A 10,874-nucleotide genomic window follows, 5' to 3' on the forward strand; every position below is an offset into this window, starting at 1 on the left:
CAATCAGCGATACGATCGCACGTACAAGCATACTTGGCCCCCCTATCTCAGGTTTTGTACGTGTATTTAGGTAAAGGAGGAAAAAGCCCATAGTAAAAGAGCCCACTAGCGGCCATATGAGCAATGTAGCCTCCGATCTAATCTCCTAAGATACTGCTTAAAAAAACTAATCTCCTGGGATGCCTCTTTCATGCGTGATTGGTGTGTAGTTGATGGGATTAGACGCGGCCGCGGCTGCAGCCCCCGTGTGCCCTTGCCACCGTCTGCCTCTGATCTCCTTGCCCTACTACTCACTATCTGATTCATACGACGAATTAGCAGGTTAACATATCACACTACTAATCTCTCTCAACTCTCATCTCGTATCAGTGTTGAAATTTGAAACTATACATAGATTTTAGTTTCTTTTTAGATTTGAGATGCTATCAAGAATTCATATTGTGTAAGTATCCCACAAATTATCGTGATCCAAATTATCTTGTATCGGTTCCTATTTGTGATGCGAAAAATTTCTATGTCAACCGTATACAGCATAGCTAATTATGAAACTGAAATTGCTCAATTATGAAGAGAAAAAGCCCTGCCAAACACCATTAAAATCAATTTGGTTTCCAAGCTGGTTCCTTCTGAAATTGAAATTCCTCAACTATGAAGAGAAAATAACCTGCTGCCAAACACCTTTAAGATCAATTATTTTCTAAGCTGGCTGCTTCGAATTCTCAACTTACTAAAATTGTTAAGGAGGCTGTTGTGCAAGTTATCAACCTTGCTCTCTGTAATTATCTTTTGCACTGGACTTTTTTTTCTACTTTGCTTGGCCCCCTTATACCCAAATCCTGACTCCGCCCCTGCATGTCCAGACAGTCACTGAAGTTTTCTCATTATGCAATGCGCCCGCAAGCTGCAACCATCGTTCCACGCATGCTCGTGTGTCTGCTGCAACGTGCGCAGAGGCTCAGCTGGTTCTCAACCTATCAGGCAGAAGCCTCCCAGCAAGATGACGTGTGGGCTGACGCATCTCATTGCATTCAGCATCCACAGGCCACGGCACGCCGCCGCCTCGACAGTAACCATGGCACATGTTGAGATAGGAACAGGTCACAAGAATCGTTCAATCGGTCAGCCAGTCCCAGAACAGCTCAGTGCACTGTGGAGCGATGCTTGTGGAGTGATTCAGTGGAGCCGACGGACCACCGCGCTGCAGTACCACGGCGACCAGCAAAACTCCATGCCTGCCGCGTCGATCAGGCGCCGTTGCTCTCATTCGGCCGGCAGCCCCTGCCGCCGTCGTCCTTGCCCACGACGTGGCGTATTTATTCTGTCTGTCGTGTTCCAGACGGATGCACGGAGCTTTCAGTATCAGCAGTAGTACTCCACAGTACTGTATCATTTTCCAGATCGGCACCGTGCCCAGAAAGAAGCACAAATTCTCTCTCTCTCTCTCTCTCTCTCTCTCTCTCTCTCTCTCTCTCTCTCTTGGAGAAACAGAGCTTTGCCTATTCTGAACATTTGCTGATGAACAGTTGCTGTGGAAATGACCTGAAAATTCTGCATATCACGGTCAAAGGTTTCAGACAGGCAACCAAAGCATATATATACATTTAATGATTAACAATGGCGAGCAAGAGAATACCGTGGATGCGCGAAAACAGAATATCTTGACCAATTGAATTGTTCTTCAGAGAAATTCAACGCTACCAGTTAGTTAGAGTTAGGTTAGCTAGTCCTCCGGCGCCGCCGCCGTGAGTTCCCCCAGTCCTCCGGCTAACATAGAAAGGGCAGAGTTAGGTTAGCTAGTCCTTCGGCGCCACCGCCGTGAGTTCCCCCAGTCCTCCGGCGCCATAGCCGTGAGTTCCCCCAGTCCTCCGGTGCCGCAGCCGTGAGTTCCTCCGGTCCTCCGGCGCCGCTGTCGTGAGTTCCCCCGGTGTGCTCTCCGCTATTGCGCAGATCCCCTCTTGACCTGCTGCAGAGCGGGCTCTCCCCAGTCTTCCGGCGGCGCCGCCGTGAGTTCCCCGGTGTCGAGCGCTCTCCACTGCTGCGCCGACCCCCTCTCGGCCTGCTGCAGAGTGAGCTTCCCCCCAGTCCTCCGGCGCTGCCGCTGTGAGTTCCCCGTCGTCGATTGCTCTCCCCTGCTGTGGGGATCCCCTCTCTGTCTGCTACCGCTGGGACTTCCCGGACTTGGTTGGTGAGGCAAGAGGAGTTGGCAGTAGGGGGAAAGATCGCGAGCCATGGCATCCCCCTCGGAGTCGAGCGGATCACGCGAGAAAGGAGCAGAGGACCCTAGTGTTCTTCTGGAAAGACTGCATCTTAAGGAAGACGAATTGGATAATCTGATTTGGGAAGAGGAAGTGGATGAATCAGAGGAGAAACCCAAGTGGCTGGCGCTTGCAAAGGTACTGACGACGAAGACCTTCGGGCAGGGTGCGTTGATCGCATACATGAAGGCGGCTTGGAATCCGGCACATGATGTGGTTTGGCGTAGAATCAACTCCAATCTATTCTCGATACAGTTCAATTGTTTAGCGGATTGGAACAAGGCAATCCATCAAGGGCCGTGGGATTTCAAGAGCATGGCATTGATCATCGAGGAATACGATGGTTTCACTAATCCAGAAAGCGTTAAGCTAAACAAGATTGAAACTTGGTGCCAAATTCACAAGTTGCCTGATGGTGTTTTGAAGAATGAGCAGTTTGTGGAAAACATGGCTAAGCGTATCGGAGAGGTGCTAGAGCTTCAGATAGTTCTACCGAGCGGTTTTGTAGGTGAGTTTATACGGGTCAGGGTCAAACTGAATGTAAACAAAAAACTGACCAGATTCGTAAGCTTCACCAAGTCTGGCAAGACTGAATTTTACCAAGTACAGTTTGAAAAACTTCCAGTTTTCTGCTACATGTGTGGGATCCTAGGCCATTGGCATGAGGAGTGTGGTACAGGAGAGCATGCTGAGAAGGATTTGGAGTGGGGGCCTTTTATTATGGCGCCTAGGAGAGGACGTGGGGCAGAGGAAGAGGCTCTGGACGCGGTTCCGGCAGAGGTGGACATGGCACTGACGAAGTTAACGGAACAAATAATCCTTTCGGTAGAGGAAGAGGTGCTGGCTTTGCTGGTCACAGACAAAGGCGCGGCCGTGGCAGAGATGGAATGGCACCAGCAGGAAATTGGGGATTTAATCAAGCTTATCAGGGGGATATGAAGGAGGGAGAGAATGATATAGATAATGGTCAAGCTTTGATAAGCCAAGATGCAAGGGTGACAGATGTGCGAAGCTGGCGCTTTAATGCCTAGGACTTAGCTGCTGCAGTTATGGAGACCGGCGGAGTGTCTGAGCTTGGTGCAGAGAAAGAACAGCGAAAGGACGATCTTAATGCCCTTCGTAAAAGAGTTGCAAAGGACTCGGGCTCCCTTCCTGCAGGTTCTGCTGTAGCGGATATCATTGAAAAGAATAGCGGTGCAATTGTTCCTTTGGGAAATACTTCTGATATTATTGATCAGTTTGAGGCATCAGAAGAGGAGCTACCAAATAATAACATAACTGGAACACCACAGAAAAATGTGAATAAAAAGAAGCTGAAAGGAGGAGATGGCATGGCAGTTGACAGTACAACAGCTTGTAGATCGGCGGCCTCCGTGGTGGAGGACCGCCGGGGGCAATGACTATCCTAAGTTGGAACTGCCGGGGGGTGGGGAACTCCCGGACAGTTCGAGACCTAGCGACTATGATCCAGTCGCATTCCCCTAGCTTGATTTTCCTTTGTGAAACTAGGCAAAGTAAGGATAAGATGAAAAGCTACCGAAATAGGTTTGGTCTGCGAGGTTTTGAAGGTGTTAGCAGTGATGGTAATAGCGGGGGGCTTGCTCTCTATTGGCATGAAAATTGGACAGTGGATATTAGGCTTGCAAATTCAAGATGCATTGATGCACACATCCAAGCTCCCGGAGAGACTAAATGGCACCTGACATGCGTGTATGGAGAGCCTCGTGTTGAGAATAGACACTTAATGTGGTCCTTGATGGAAGATATAGCTACCCAGAACGTTCTTCCTTGGTTGGCTGTTGGAGATTTTAATGAAGCCTTGTGGGATTTTGAACATTTTTCCAACACGCCGCGTGCGCCGACCCAAATGCTTGCTTTTCGGGATTCACTTGAAGTGTGCGAGCTGACTGATTTGGGTTTTGTTGGAAGGCCATATACTTTTGATAATAAGAGGAGTGGTGCAGCAAATGTTAAAGTACGGTTAGATCGTGGAGTTGCAAATCTGGATTGGAGGTACATGGTCCCTGCTGCCTCAATCCATCATCTTGTTTCACCCCTGTCGGATCATTGTCCATTGCTTGTCAAGTGCGAAGCTGATTCGGGCCCAAAAACTAAGAAAGTTAAGCGCTATGAGATCATGTGGGAGAGGGATTCTGCCCTCATAGAAGTTATTGCAAACATGTGGAAAGATGCGGGCCAAAAACGTACACTTGGGGAGATTGGTCAAGCTTTGGGGAAGGTAATGACCTCGTTGCATCAATGGAGCAGAGCCAAAATTGGCAATGTAACTAGGGAGATTGAGAAGTCTCGTACGAGGCTAGAGGAGCTAATGAATATGAATGCGGACCGAGCCGAACTGAGAAAGGAGGAGGATAAAATGAATGAATTACTGTACCGAGAAGAGATGATGTGGTTGCAAAGGTCTCGTATTGCTTGGTTAAAAGAAGGGGACCGAAATACAAAATTTTTCCATGCCAAAGCGATCTGGCGGGCGAGGAAAAACAGTATTAAAAAACTTGAAGATACAAATGGGGTTGTTCATTCTGGAGATGCAATGGGCCAGGCTGCTACTTCTTACTTTCAAAACATTTTCACTGCCGACCCCTTGCTTGATCCATCTCCTATTGTACAGCTCATGCAAACACATGTTAATGATGAAATTAATGAGTCTTTATGTGCTGAGTTTACTGAACAGGAGATAGCGGATGTTGTTTTCCAAATTGGACCGCTAAAGGCCCCGGGATTGGATGGATTTCCTGCTCGATTCTTCCAAAGAAACTGGTCCACGGTGCGTGCAGATGTTATAGCAGCAGTTAAGGAATTCTTTAACTCAGGTATCATGCCAGATTCTGTTAATGATACAATCATTGTTCTGATTCCAAAAATTCCGAACCGGGTTAAATTAACTGATTTTCGCCCTATTAGCCTTTGTAATGTTATCTATAAAGTTGTTGCTAAGTGCCTGGTGAATAGACTGAGACCTCTACTCGATGATATTATTTCTCCTACTCAGAGTGCATTTATTCCGGGTAGAATGATCACGGATAACGCCTTAATTGCATTTGAGTGCATCCATTATATCAAGCAAGAGAAGGACCCAGAAAAAAGTTTCTGTGCTTACAAGCTTGACCTTTCCAAGGCTTATGATAGGGTTGATTGGAATTACCTTAGGAAAACGATGGAAAAGATTGGTTTCACTCACAAATGGGTTGACTGGATAATGACATGTGTCACCATTGTGAGATATTCTATAAAATTAAATGGAACAATCTTGGATTCATTTGCACCGTCGCGTGGGCTACGGCAAGGTGATCCTCCATCTCCGTACCTATTCCTGTTTGTTGCAGACGGTCTGTCTGCTCTTTTTGACAGTGCAACCAGACTAGGGAATGTTTCTCCTATGAAGATATGTCGTAGCGCCCCGGGAATCTCTCATTTATTGTTTGCTGATGATACACTCCTATTCTTTGAAGCAAAACAATCTCAGGCAATGCATGTTAAGAGTATTTTGAATGCTTATATTGCTGCTACTAGACAATTACTCAACCCTGCAAAATGCTCCATCCTTTTTGGGGAATATTGTCCCATTATTCAGCAGCATGAAGTCAGAGCCATGCTCCAAGCTGATACCATAAATTTTGAAGAGAGTTACCTTGGTTTACCGACTCCTGTTGGTCGCATGACAAAAGGTAAATTCCAAAATCTTCAAGTTAAGCTGACAAAGAGAATGTTGCTTTGGGGATGCCCCTCACAAGGTGGTAAAGAAGTTCTTATAAAGTCCATTGCTCAGTCCATTCCAACTTATATCATGAGTATCTTTAAATTGCCTCTAGGACTTTGCGATGAACTAAATCAGATGATCCGCAACTATTGGTGGGGCTCAGAAAAAGGGAAAAGGAAAACCCATTGGAAATCTTGGGAGGAGATTACTAAACCGAAGTGTATGGGTGGTATTGGTTTTCGGGATTTCAGGTTGTTTAACCAAGCCTTACTTGCGCGGCAAGCTTGGCGTCTCCTGACAATCCCGGACAGTCTTTGTGCACGTGTCCTACGTGCCAAATACTACCCTAATGGTAGGCTTGAGGACACTGTTTTTGCTGGTAACCCGTCATCATCATGGCAAGGAGTAGCTCATGGTCTTGAGCTTTTGAAAAAAGGGCTAATATGGAGGATTGGAAATGGCACCCAAGTGCGAATATGGAGAGATAGATGGATCCCTCGAAAACCCTCCTTCCAAATAATCTCTGCCAAGGGGCGTTGCAGGTTGAAGTGGGTGTCCGAACTCTTGGATATCAATGGCAACTGGGACGTTGCTGCAGTCCGTCAATGGTTTCCGCTTGATGCTGATGTAATCTTGAAGATCAAGAATTCCGTGCGCAACGAGGACGATTTTATTGCTTGGGCTGGAGAGAAGACGGGCATCTTCTCGGTTCGTAGCGCATATAGGATTGCCTTTGAAGAAATGAACCAGCCGAATCAATCTTCTTCCAGTAACTCTCCTGATGGAGAACGAAGAGCTTGGTCAGCTATTTGGTCTTGTAATGCTCCACCAAAGACCCACATTTTTGCTTGGCGTGCTGCAAACAACTCACTTCCGACTTGGGATCTGAAGCATGCTAGGAAGCTGGAGGTTGTGGATTTATGTCCAGTTTGTGGCACTCAAAAAGAAGACACGTTTCATGCTTTGTGTCGATGTCCCAATGCCAGGAATCTTTGGCTTGCAATGGCTGATATTTGGCCTATCCCCGATCTTAAAGACATGATGAACACGGGCCCGGAATGGCTTCTCCATGCCCTGTGCAAATTGCCTGATGAGCAGCGCCTGCACCTGGTTATGCTCTTATGGAGAATTTGGTACGTTCGGAATGAGGTAGTACATGATAAACCAGCAACGCCAGTTCAGGTTTCTGTACGCTTTCTTAGAAGCTATGTTCAGTCCATTTTGACAATCGCCAAAGAGCCAGAGATAGACCCCTTGAAGGGGAAATCTGCTATGCTAGATTGTTCTTTTTCTGTTGCACCTGCGGCTATGTTTGAACTGGTAATTCCACCAGCTGTGTGGCTGAGACCTGAAGAAGGACGATTGAAACTCAATACAGATGGCTCCTTTGTTTCAGCGGACGGTACTGCTGGCAGCGGCATGATCTTGCGTGATCACAACGGTAATATAGTCCTCAGTGCTTGTCGTCATCTGTATCATTGCCTCAATGCTTTACAGTCTGAACTTGCAGCCATCAGAGAGGGTCTGTCACTTGCTTTACAATGGAGCGAGCTACCTATAGACATTGAGTCTGATTGCTTGGAGGCTATCAATCTGTTGAAGAAGGGAGAAATGGATAGATCTGCGAACAGTTTCATGGTTCATGAAATCAAAATACTCATGGATCAACGAAATTCTTGTATTACTCACATTTATCATAGTCAAAACACTGTAAGCCATTTGTTGGCATCTTTTGGTAGAACTACGGGTCGTACTATGGTGTGGCTCAGATCTGGACCTGATGAGGTCGTCAAACTGTGTAATTCTGCTAGTAGCTCGGCTACGTGAGTAATACAAGTAGTTTCCCGCAAAAAAAAAGTTAGAGTTCCTCCTTTTCGCACGTCACTAGAATCTCAAACAAGCGTGTCTGCCTATTGCCAATCTCTTTTTATTTATCTACTGTCTATCTAGTACTCCCATGTTATACAGCCATGTTATACGTTCCATCAGAAGCCAACTGATAAGAAAAGTAGTACTAATAATCTAGGTTGCTTCATTATTTTAAGAGGAAGATTAGGTAGATCTCGAGAAGGATTTGGAGCTGACATGGCCCAGATTTGGTGACCCAAGTGTGCTTAGCCATTAGCTTAGAGACGACTCAAATGTCTAGGAGGCATCTCCGACTACATGATGGTCCCTGATCTGACCGTGTTCGTTTATGTTTGTCTGTACAAAGTCAGTGCCTACATACACAATCAATGAACAGAGGAGCAGAAACGGAGAGGAACCCCATGGCGGCCATGAAAGGGCAAGCTTTGCTCTTCTAGATTAGCAAAAGACACCTTTCACAAGGGAGAGGAAGAAGAGAAAAAGTCCATCAATGTTTTAGTTTGGCATGATTGCTGAAGATGTTACAGCTGACTCACAAGAAATTTTGAAGAACACTTAAATTTTGTGATTTGTAAAAATTCCAGTGTTGTGAACAAGGCCTAAATTTTACCGATCCTTGCAGGTTACAAGACACCATGGACTGATCAAGGATGAAAATCTTGTGTGTTCTAATGGCCAGAGCAACTCCCTCCGTCCCAAAATACTTTGAAGTTCTAGGTTTGTCCCAAGTAAAACTTTTTTAAGTTTGACCAAATTTATGGAAAAATACACCAATATTTACAACACCAAATTAGCTTCATTACCTCAGCCATCTGTAGTGTCATCGGAGCCAGAGACCGGTCGCCGCAGATCTTTGAGCTCAAAGATGGATCTTAGACTGAACCACAAAGGTACCACAGTGGCACACGCGACGGTCGAGTTTACACGTCAACTGGGCCACCGGATGATGATTGGAGTGCACCAGGGGATTTTTTTCCTTTGCATCATGAGGTGGTCTTCGGTACACCCCCCCTAAAACGTATAAAGGGTAGAGGCGATCATTTTCACACGCCGTATAAAAATACCCGCCCGCCGTAGGCGCGCCCGCGTCGCCGTACGGCGCTGTCGCGTACGGCCGCCCGTACGCGCCCACGTCCGCATGCACGGGCGCCCGTAGGCGCCCACGTCCCGCATGCACGCCCCGCCCGCGTCCGCTGCGTACGCCCGAGTGATTAAAAAAAAATGATCGGCGAACCCTATCTTCAAGACGCCTCACCCGCCTCCTCTCGCGCCGCCGCCGCAGCCGCCATCTCCAGCAGTACCTGGCCGATAAAAAAAACGCACGCGCTGTGCGCTACGCCGACAACCGCCTCGGTCGGGCAGACGCCTCCGCCGCCGGCGGCTCGTATCCGGGGACAACCGCCTCATGTCTGACGAAGGCAACGAGGTACGCGAGGCGCTGGCATAGTAATTTAAGAACGGATTTGAATTGAAAAGATGTTACGTGATGTTTGAATGGATATTTAATTATATATGAACGTGTATAGATTGAGGCTGAAATAGAATATGACGGTGATGATGGCGGTAGCGAGGACGGATCATTGTCATTGGATGAAGACAAACATGATGGCGAAAATTATATGAATTTGGATGAGTCTTACAGTGGCAATGTAAGTGGTCTGCATGTTCTCAACCATATTAAATACAAGCATCTGCGATGACAATAACATGTTCGACTGTGAACAGATAGGAGGGGATGATGACAATGAGGATATGGATGTAGATGATTCATATGCTGAAAGCGGAAGCCATGTAGGTTTAGAATTATGTAGGTTATTTTAAAGTGAAATTAAATACGCATCAAGTCTTACATATCATATTTACAATTTGCGCAGATGGAAGTGGAAGGGTACTATCAGTGGAATTTTTCCGATGATGCCAATGACGAAAACAATATCGATGCATCTTATAATAACAGCTCGAGCAAAGTAAGTAGTGGAAAGTGAATACATATGATAGTCCTTATACAACTACTTACTGACATATACCGTTCATTGTATTTTTTTCAGGACGAGGATGGTGACGCGTGCGAAAACGACGATGATGCCGATGGTGATGAGTGCAATTTTGATACTGGGTACGATGAATACCAGCAAGAATCACTGGACAGGCATTGGACGGTGATGTCCACGGCGTTCAGGACAGACGAGGAGGCATATGATTTCTATAACGATTATGCGAAAAAGCGAGGCTTCAGCATTAGGAGGGACAACTTGAAATATAATAAGGGTATCGACGCACATAGGCGGTTGAGGAGGTTTCTCTGTTCAAGGTCTGGGAAACGACAGGCCAAGTTTTGTACCATGGAAGGGAAGAAGCGCAGGCTGAGAGCGGAGACTCGGTGCTATTGTGAGGCCCATCTAACTGTGAAGGTTGACAGAGAGCGCTCCATTTGGTATGTCAGCAGTTTCAGCGATGATCATAGTCACACTCTTGCTAGACCAGATGAAGTTATATATCTTTGATCTCATAATCAGATAAAGGAATACCAGAAGCTCGAGATCTTAGCAATGGCAGGTGCTGGGCTCAAAAAACATTGAATTTATGACAACTTCGTTAGTAGGTATGGATCATATGCACTGGCTGGTTTCGGGAGGAGGAAGCTTTATAACATGTGTTATAGGGAGAAAATGGAGTTGCTAGCAAAGGGTGATGCGGACACTGCAATTGGTATCATGATGATGAGAAAGATAAGGGATCCAGACTTTTTCTTTGAGCACACGAGAAAATGGAGTTGCTAGCAAAGAAGGAAAGCTGAAGAATATATTCTGGTGTGATTCTCAGTCACGTCGGGATTACCTTGACTTTGCTGATGTAATCGTCTTCGACAACACTTACAAGATGAATAGGTACGGAATGCCATTCATACCTTTTGTTGGTCTAAACAATCATCGTTGCACCACTGTGTTCGGTTGTGCAGTTGTGTCAGATGAGACGGAGGATACATACGTTTGGGTGTTGCATACCTTCTTAAGAGCTCATTGTCAAAA

The sequence above is a fragment of the Triticum dicoccoides genome, chromosome 2A, assembly GCF_002162155.2.
Source record: "Triticum dicoccoides isolate Atlit2015 ecotype Zavitan chromosome 2A, WEW_v2.0, whole genome shotgun sequence".
Lineage (NCBI taxonomy): Eukaryota > Viridiplantae > Streptophyta > Magnoliopsida > Poales > Poaceae > Triticum > Triticum dicoccoides.